This window comes from Rousettus aegyptiacus, unplaced genomic scaffold (assembly GCF_014176215.1).
Source record: "Rousettus aegyptiacus isolate mRouAeg1 unplaced genomic scaffold, mRouAeg1.p scaffold_m13_p_9, whole genome shotgun sequence".
Lineage (NCBI taxonomy): Eukaryota > Metazoa > Chordata > Mammalia > Chiroptera > Pteropodidae > Rousettus > Rousettus aegyptiacus.
The window spans coordinates 78,570,264-78,581,101 of NW_023416312.1; the positions used below are offsets into that span (position 1 = coordinate 78,570,264).

The 10,838-nt window shown below is 33.0% G+C and overlaps 1 pseudogene; it reads left to right on the forward strand.

Annotated features, from left to right (window-relative positions):
* Window positions 1-1,557: 1,557 nt before the first annotated feature.
* On the forward strand, window positions 1,558-1,676 carry LOC118608496 (annotated as a pseudogene).
* Window positions 1,677-10,838: the final 9,162 nt, after the last annotated feature.

The following is a 10,838-nucleotide window of genomic DNA, read 5'->3' on the forward strand; positions in this document are numbered from 1 at the left end:
TATAAGAATATTCATAGCAACATTATTCATAATGGCTGAAATATGGAAATAGCCCAAGTGTCCATCAATTAATAAATAGATAAATATAATGTGGCATATCCATATAATGGGATGTTATTTGGCTATAGAAAAGAATGAAATAACAATGCATACTACAACATGAGTGAACCATAGAAAATATAATGTTAAGTTAATGAAGCCAGTTGGAAGTGGGAGAGAGATTTTGGGAATAACTACTAACAAGTATGAAGTTTCAGTTTGGGGTGATGAAAATCTTCTGGAAATAGTGGTTGTAGTTGCACAATATTGTAAATTAATAAAAACTACTGAAGTATATAATTTTAAATGGTGAATTTTATGATATGTGAATTATGTATCTATAAACTAATTATAAAAAGAGTCAACACAATTCCAATTAAACACCAACAGATTTTTTTTTTACTGGAGCTTGACAAATTCAAGATTTATTTTGAAATACTAAGGGCCAAGAACGGTACAGCAATGCTGAGGAAGTTCAGAGAACTTGGTCTATTTTATATCGACACTCATTTTATAATAGCATGAGGATGGACAGACAAATAAAACAGAATAGAGTAAAAAAAATAGACCTACACACGCGCACACACACACACACATATAGACAAAGGAGATACTGCAAAGCACAGTCTTTTTAATAACTGTAGCTGGGTTAAGTGGACATTCATATGGAAAATAAAGTAAAATTAGCCCCTTATGCCAGATGCAAACCGAGATTACACATCTAAAAATCAAATACAAAACAACACAATGTCAACTGGATAACATCACAATCTATATAAATTTCAGGTAGAAAAAAATATTATTAAAGAAGACTGAAAAATACTAATATAAGAGGAAAGCTTCATAAATATACACTATTAATAGAGTAAATAGCCAAGACAAAGAGTAGAAAAAACTTGTACAAATCAATAGGAAAAATATAGGCAAACTATTAAAAATTAGATAAGAAGGTGTGAGGTCAGAAGCATGACAAAATGAGAGATGTCTCCAGATATCTCCCCTTGAAAAAACAATAAGCTGAACACCTAAAAGTCAACAACAACAACAACAAAACACCCACCCCGCACATAAGCACGTCTGAGCGAGGGATCTGCGAGTAAGAGTTACCACAGGTCAGAGCTCCAGGGGAGTTGGGTGGTAGACAGGGAGAAAAAAAGAAGCTACCTTTGGCAGCTGGAGCTCCCTAAATCAGAAGGGGGTGGGGAAGAAGGTGCAGCAGGTTCCCTGAACAGCTGTGCCTAAGAGAGCTGTGAACTCCATGGAGTGGCAATGCTCAATGATCAGAGAAGGGGAGACGGCAGAGAAGCAACAGCTGATTATTACCAGCTGCAGTTGCAAAACATGAAGCTGAAGCACAGCCCTCATTCCTCAACACAGAGGGCATCTCCCTTCATATCCTCCAAGACTGAATACCACGGAGCCCCAGAGGACTCTGAGCAAATGCTACCAAAACTGTCATTAACACTGACAGAACTAAGAATGAGGGTAGGAAGCATCAATATTTATGAGAAAAAATTGGTCTATGGCCACACCTCCCTGAATGAGCCCAATCTTGTCTGATCTCGGAAGCTAAGCAGAGTTGGGCTTGGTTAGTACTTGGATGGGAGACCACCTAGGAATATCAGGTACTGTAGGTGTTAAAGAAAAATTGAATATTTATAAGAAAAAAAGGCATCTCTAAGGCTCTACATATAATAGTGATCCAAGAGGTTTAGACACCATCTATAGGAAAACAAAACAAAACAAACAGACAAACACACGAACACGCCTTCTTAGCAACAGGCTAAAGAGAGAGATTTACATAATAAATTTTTCTGGGGGAAAAAAAGAATAATACACTTGTATTAATGCCCAGGTGGAGAAATACAAGAACTAGCTGATACCATCAGGAGAGGAAACATAAGAATAATGGGCATTCTCAAAGGGGAGGAAAAGAAGAAGGGTTTAGAAAGCATTTTCAGATAAATATTGGACAAGAATTCCCCAAATCTAAGGAATGAGCTGGAACTTGGAATTCAAGAAGTCAACAGAACATCCAATTATTTCAACCCAAAAAGGCCTTCACCAAGACATATTGTATTAAAATTATCAAAAATTAATGGCAAAGACAGAATTCTCTGGTCAGTCAGGGAAAGAGTATGGTAACATATAAAGGAAAACCCATTAGATTATCATCGGACTGCTCAGCACAGACATTACAAGCCAGAAAGGAGTAGAATCAAATATTCGAACTATTAAATGAAAGAAACTACCAGCCAAGAATAATATATCCAGCAAAGCTCTCCTTTAGATATGAAGGAGAAATTAAGACCTTTCCAGACATACAAAAATTGAAAGAATTCTCCACTACGAAGTCTGCATTACAGGAAATTTTGAAATGGGTCAAGTCACCTAAAACAAAACCAAAAACAAAACATGATTAGGAGTAAGGTGACCAGCAGGCAGATAGAAGGAGAGGAGTGCAACCATTACTAAGAACAGGATATTAAAGCTTAAAGAAGAAAAGATTTGCTATAGCAAGATAGTAATGAATATTCAGCACATGTAGGGTCAAATTGAGACAACAATGACAGAAAAAGAGAGGAATCAAAGATCCAAATTCACAAAGGGGAACAGAGATAAGTCACCCGCAGAAGAAAATGGATGACTGTGTGTGTGTGTGTGTGTATAATAAAATTGTTAATAAAATTTTTAATAAAACTGACAAATGCCTGACTAGACCCACTAAAAAAAAAGAGAGAAAAGACACAAATAAACAAAATCAGCGATGAAAGAGGGAAAATGATAACGGACACCACAGAAATACAAGGAATCATACAAGAAGACTATGAAAAAGTATATAATAACAAATTTAATAACATAGAAGAAATGGACCAGTACTTAATAAAATACAACCTTCCTAGGCTGAATCAAGAAGAACTGGAAAATCTAAATAGGCCAATCAGCAGTATAGAAATTGAACCAATCATCAAAAACCCACCAAAAAGTAAAAGTCCAGGACCCGATGGCTTCACCAGTGAATTCTAACAAACATTTAAAGAAGATTTAATTCTTATCCTCCTCAAACTTTTCCAAAAAATCGAAGAAGAAGCAACATTTCCCAACTCATTTTATGAGGCCAATATTACCCTGATATCAAAACCTGGTAAAGAAAACACCAAAAAGGAAAATTACAGACCAATATCTCTCATGAGCACAGATGCAAAAATCCTAAATAAGATACTACTGAACCGAATACAGCAACATATTAAAAAGGTTATATATCATGATCGATTTGGCTTCATCCCAGAAGCACAGAGATGGTTCAACATATGCAAATCAATTAAAAACAAATAAAAAAGCATCATATGATCATATCAATAGATGAAGAAAAAGTCTTCAACAAGATACAGCATCCATTTATGATCATAACACTTAACAAAATTGGTATAGAAGGATAGTACCTTAACATAATGCAGGGCCTTATATGACAAACCCTCCGCCAACATTATATTTAATGGTGAAAAGCTAAAAATCTCTCTAAGATCAGGAATAAGGCAAGGTTGTCTACTATCATGACAGTTATTCAGTATAACATTGGAGGTCCTAGTGAGTGCAATCAGGCAAGAGGAAGATATAAAAGGCATCCAAATAGAAAACCAAGATGTTAAACTGTCACTATTTGTTGATGACATAATTTTCTATATAGAGAACCCTAAAGACTCCACAAGAACACTACTAGAAACAATAAGGAATACAGTAAAGTTTCTGGTTAAAAAAATCAACGTTCAAAAATTCATAGCGTTCTTATACTCTAATAACAAAGTGTCAGAAAAAGAAGTGGAAAAAATAATACCTTTTGCAATTGCAACGAAAAGAATAAAATGCCTAGGAATAAATTTAATGAAACAAGTGAAGGGCCTATATAATGAAAACTACAAAATCCTATTAAAAGAAATGAAAGAAGATACAAAGAAATGGAAAGATATTCTCTGTTCTTGGATTGGAAGAATCAACATAGCTAAAATGACCTTATTATGTAAATCATTATACAGATTTAATGCGATCTCCATCAAAATTCCATAAGGATTTTTTTTAAAGAAATAGAACAAAAAATCATCAGATTTGTATGGAAGCACAAAAGACCCCGAACTGCCAAACCCATCCTGAGAAAAATGATTGAGGCTGGAGGCATCACTCTGCCTGACTTCAAATTATTCTACAAAGTGACAATAATTAAAATGGCTCAGTATTGGCAGAAAAACTGACATACTGACCAGTGGAACAGAATCAAGAGTCCAGAAGTAAACCCATGTTTACATGGGCAAATAATTTTTGACGAAAAAGCCAAAAACATACAGTGAAGAAAGGAAACCCTCTTCAATAAATGGTGCTGAGAAAACTGGAAAGCCGCATGCAAAATAACGAAACTAGACTGTTGTCTCTCACTGAAAACCAAAATTAACTCAAAATAAATTAAGGACTTGAATATAAGACTTTAAGCAATAAAATGCACAGAAGAAAATATAAGAACTAGACTCAAGGACCTTGGACTTAAAGAGGATTTTACAAATTTGACCTCAAAATCAAGGGAAAGAAAAACTAAAATAAATGAATAGGGGACTACATCAAACTAAAAAGCTTCTGCTCGGCAAAAGAAATTGTCTATAAAGTAAAGAGACAAGCATCAGAATGGGAAAATATATTTGCAAGCATCACCTCTGATAAGGGCCTAATATTCAAAATATACAAGGAAATCATGCAACTCAAAAAGAACAAAAAAAAAATCAAACGATCCATTCAAAAACATGGGCAGAGGATCTGAACAGACGCTTCTTCCTACAGGACATAAAAATGGCCAAAAAAATATTTGAAATTATGCTCAACATGGCTAGCTAGCTATTGAGGAAATGCAAATCAAAACCACAATGAGATACCATCTCACACCTGTTAGAATAGCTACAATCAACAGGACAAATAATTACAAATGTTGGAGAAGATGGGGAGAAAAAGGAACCCTCATACACTGGTGGTGGGATGCAAATTGGTACAGCAACTATGGAAAACAATACGGAGCTTCCTCAGAAAACTAAGAATTGATCTACCGTATGATTCGGCAATCCCTCTACTGGGTATTTACTCCAAAGACTTGAAAATCGATATCTGAAAAGATATTTACACACAGATGTTCGTAGCAGCATTATTCATAGTGGCCAGGACATGGAAGCAACCAAAATGTCCTACCATGACTGGTTAAAGAAGGTGTGGTAAATTTATACAATGGCATATTACTCAGCTATAAAAAGAGATGAAATACTACTGTTTTCCACAACATGGAGGAACTCATGATAATCATGCTAAGTAAAAAAATCCAGAGAGAAAAAGTTGGAAAATCATATGATATCACTTATATGTGGGATATAAATCTAAAAGCAACAAATGAACAGGACAAACAAACAGAATCCCATGGACATGGACAATAGACTAGTGGTTACCAGAGGGCAGGCAGGAGGGTGGAGGGGTAAGGTAGACAGGGAAAAGGGGGTCAAATATGTGGTGACAGAAAGAAATCTAACTATGGGATGTGAACACCCAGTGTAAACATGTATGCACCTTACTTTTAAAGTGTACAGCTGAAACTTATTGGATTTTGTTAAATAACATTACCATAAAAAATAAATTAAACAAACAAACAAAAAGTTGTTCACATTTTCAGATAAATTAAACATTATTAAAAAGAGTGTAGAATTAATAATTTGTGTTATAGTCACACAATAAATAGCATGCAGTAATGAAAATGAGTGAATTACAGTTTCATATCCAATTACATGGGTCAATTTTACAAATATTTGTGTGAATGAAACACACCAGGCAAAAAAGAATATATATTGTTAGAGTCAGTTCATAAAAAAATATCAAAATATCAAAATCTGAACTATTATGGTTAGAAATTATGAGTGGTTAAATTCAGAGAAAACTGGAGGAGTAATGATTGGGAAGGAATAGGATTTAAAGAGCATTCTGAGTTATTGATCTTGACTAGGTAAGAGTTACATAGATGTTCTCTTTATGAAAATTCATTTGAGTTTTCATTTCTCTTTTGTATACTCTTCTCTAGTTCTTTTAACTTTACCTTAAAAATAAGTAAAAATGAAACAATTTTTTTATTTATATCAAAAAGAATTGAAAGCAAAGTCTCAAAATTGTATTTGTACACCCATAATTCCACAATAGCAAAAAGATGGAGGCAAACCTAAATGTCCATTGATAGATGAAGGAATAAACAAGATGTAGCTTGTACATACGATAGGCATTATTCATCTCTAAAAGAAAGGAAATTCTACTATGTTACCAAATAGACAAATACTGTATGATTCCACTTATATAAGGTACCTAGAGTAAACAAACTCATAGAAACAAATAGTTATTTCCAGGGGGTAGAGGCAGAGGGATATGGGGAGTTGTTGTTTAATGTTATTGAATTATAGTTTTGCAAGATGAAAAAGTACTGAAGACTTATACAATGTGAACATACTTAATACCCCTAAACTGGCGTAATGGAAAAACTGGTTAAATCTAAAGTCTGTATTTTAGCTAATAGTAGTGTACCAAAGTTGGTTTCTTAGTTTTGATAATGATTTTTATGGCTATGTAAGATGTTAACAAGCTGGATGAAAGCATTAAATAGAACTATGTACTGTTTTGTAACTTTTCTGAGTCTAAGGTATTTCAAAAAATATATAAAATAAATAAATGAAAATATATAATTGGTGAATTTCCATCCAAAATTGGGGGGAAAGTCTGACTTTCAGAGCTTGATAGATTATCTGAGCACTAAAACCTCTTTTTCATTGTGGCATATTTTCTTCTGTTTTCCTCACACAGTGATGAAATATTCCAATATCCTAAGATGCCCAGTTATAGCAGCAAACCTAAATATTCCATTCCCATGAATGATCAAGAGGTTCCTGGATAGGAAATGGAATTATCAAACAGACCACTTCATTTTCTCTTGAGTCCACATTTCTATTGGTTATTTTAATGTTCTTATCCCCAAAGTAACACAATGTTTACTGCTCCATTCCCATAATAGAATCAATAGAGAAACTGTCATAAGGAAATGTTCCAAATTCTATAATGTGGTGCACAGGTGTTTCCTTTCCTGCCAATGTTTTCAGCTTTCCTTTACTGTAAAAGAACACTTTGTATTTTCACTTGATATTGGTAGGACTTTTTGATCAAGTTTCCTGTTGAATAGCTAAAATCTTTTGTTGGAAGTAATAATTGAAGGCAGATATGCTCATATTTTTGACTAACTAAAATCTTGAATTGAGTCTTAATTTTTTTGTCAAATAATGGGATAGATTTCCAACTATTAATTTTAAGGAACCATATAATATCTACTGCAACTATTCTGGGTGTTTCTCAGCAAAATAAAGAATACAGAGCATGTATATATTTAATATTTCCATATTATGTTATATATATATATACACACACACATATACATATGTATGTATTTGTACACACACAAACACATGCTTTATAGAGTGTTTAATTTTCTCCTTCTAAAATGAGTAAAGGAATAACTGTGGATATATAATGCTTTTGACAATTAATATTTATTATAATAACTTTATTAGATGTAATTTAATAGTTATAGCTTCTTTCTTCAGAAATCTCTTTAGAGTTGACTTTGTAAAATAATGTAATATTTATTCATAATATCAATTTTGTTTCAGTTTACTTCAGATTCAGGTTAGTTATACCTAAGATGGATAAACTTACTGTTAGCATTTTAACAATTAGCTATTTATTAAAATAAGTTAATAGATTAATCCTAAATATACTACGGCAGCAGATTATCTTTGTATAAATCTTAATTTTGGCTTCCTCTAGTTTTAACTAACCAAAAAGTCTATTTTTTAAAAAATTCAAATATATTTATTAATTGTGATTAATAAGATCATTTCTTCACATACATTACTGAAGTAAATCATTTTGTATTTCGAGAAATACAAGGACTAGTTACAGCCTTGAAATGAAGATCTAGTCCTTTTATAGTACTTAAAAAAGTGCCATTTTATCTGAGATCTATAATGGTATATTGTTTGTAACATGCAGCAATATATTATATACTACTCTGAAAGAAAGAAAATACATCACCGCCAATTCAACCTTAATATATCACAGAGTGTAAGATGCCTAACTTTAGAGATATTACTATACTAGACGAAAATGTCTCTCTTGGAATCAAGGAAACGTTGTATTTAAAAAATATATTCTGAAAGTACTCTAGTGGATATATTACTTTCTCCTTCTTCCTAAAATGACACTAGTTTTGTTCCAGAAGCTTCAATCATTCAGCTCTGTGACTCAGGGGAAGCTGATTTTGATTGTCCTAAATTAAAAATTATGGTCTCATCTCCATTTCCAGTGATTGGCTGAGGGACCCAGCCAATCCTGTCAATTTAAGACATTTTTCTAGGGGCCATTACTGATTTGTGGCTCCCTTCACTAAACTGTACCAATTAAACTAAAGGAACAACTAGCTTTTGATTTGAGGAGGGATTTTTCAGAATGTCTGTTAACCATTGTTCCCATACTTGATAACTTATCATTGAATTGTGACCTTGAAAAAATGAAAAATATGGGATTGCTTTTGAATTGTCAAAGAAGTAAACTTATTTGTAGTATCAAGCATAGTTTATTGAAGCAAATTTTTTTGAAATTTTGTCATCTGTGTATGGCATATATATTAGCCAAAATGATTAATATGAATATTCTATTTTACAGTTATTAAAAATAGCCATTAATATTTGTTATAATCCCTTACTTTCTTGTCTGTTTCCTAGCAAAAATATAGAACAATGTTATCCATCTTTGGATATCCCTTAAGGCAAGTTTATGATGTATATCAATAGTGGTAGTAAGTAATGGAAATACCAGTAATGTTAACAGATGACATTTATTGAGTGCTTATTTACTTATATGTCGGGCTCTGTTATAAGTGTTATACCATTATTAATGCAAATAATCTCACATCGAGCATATGGAGTTTCTACCATTAGTATTCTCATTTCACAGATGAAGAAAGTAAAGCGGAGAGAAATTAAATAACTCTCTGAAAGACACATAGCTTATAAGTGAGAGTCAGGATTTAAACCCACAGCCTGGCTCTAGAATTTATGCTCCCTCTATTTTATGGTTTCTCTTAAAGAAAATTCCCTACAATAATTTTATAAAATTCAATTAATTCCTTTTAGAATTACTAGAATGTTTTGTTATTTTAGTCTTATTAGCTTTTTAACATATATAATACTCATTCAACAATTACAAAATACCTACTACGTTGTATAAAATGGGCTAGGTACAGACAGACATTGTCACAGATCATATGAAATTTATTTATTTATTTATTATTTATTTTTTAAGTTATTAATTTTTTGGTGACATCAGTTAAAGAAATCCAGTAAGATTCAGGTGTACGATATCACAGTAAGACATATATACTGCATTGTGTGTTCATATCCCGTGGAGTTCTTTCTGTCACCACATATTTGAACCCTTTACTCCATCTACCTGCTACTCGCTGGTAACCACTAGTCTATTGTACATGTCCATGAGTCTCTGTTTGTTTGTCCTGTTCGTTCGTTGCTTTTAGGTTTATATCCCACACATTAGTGAAATCATGTGGTTTTCAACTTTTTCTATCTGGCTTCTTTCGCATAACATCTTAATATCGAGGTCATTTCTCCTCTTTCGTCCCTGATTTTCTTTATTTGTGTCCTTTCTCTTTTTTCATTAGTGAGTCTAGCCAGGCGTTTGTCAATTAACCTTCTCTAAGTAACAGCTCTTTGTTGCATTTATTTTTTCTATCTTTTTTCTATTTATTTAATTCTGCTCTAATTTTGATTATATCTTTCCTTCTGCTGATTTTAGGCTTCATTCGTTCTTCTTATTCTAGTTTTTTAAAGATAAAGTATTAGGTCATTTATTTGGGCTCATTCTCGTTTCTGGAGATAGGCCTCTAATGATACGAACTTTCCTCTTATGACTGGTTTGGCCATGGCCCAAAAGTTTTGATATATTGTATTGTCATTACCATCTGTTTCTATGTATCTCTTGATCTCTATTTTTATATCTTCTCTGACCCATTCATTCTTCAGTAGTACATTGTTTCATCTCCATATACTTGTGGTTCTTTCCACTTTCTTTTTACAGTTCATTTCCAGCTTCAAAACATTACAATCGGGGAATACCACTGGTATGATTTCAACCCTCTTATATTTTTTGAGGCTACCTCTTTGTCCCAGTATTCGGACAATTCTTGAGAATGTTCCATGTGCACTAAAAAAGAATATATAAGCAGCTATTTGGGGATGAAAGTCTCTGTAAATGTCAATTATGTCCAGTTGGTCTAATGTGTCATTTAAGGGTGTGATTTCCTTATTGGTTTTCTGTTTGGATGATCTATACATATCCGACAGTGGGGTATTTAGGTCCCCTGCTACAATAATGTTTTGTTCTGCTTCTCCCTATAGTTCTGTTAGTGATTGCTTTATATATTCCAGGGCTCCCTGTTTGAGAACATAGATATTAATAAGTGTTATGTCTTCTTGGTGCATGATCTCTTTATCATTATGAAGTATCCCTCAGTATCTTTCTTTACCTTTTTTATATTGAAGTCTATTTCATCTGATATTAGTACTCCTACTCCCTCTTTTATCCAAATGCCATTTTCTTGAAATAACATTTTCTACCATTTCACTTTGAGTCTATATTTGTCTTTGGAGATGAGATGTGTCTCCTGGAGGCAG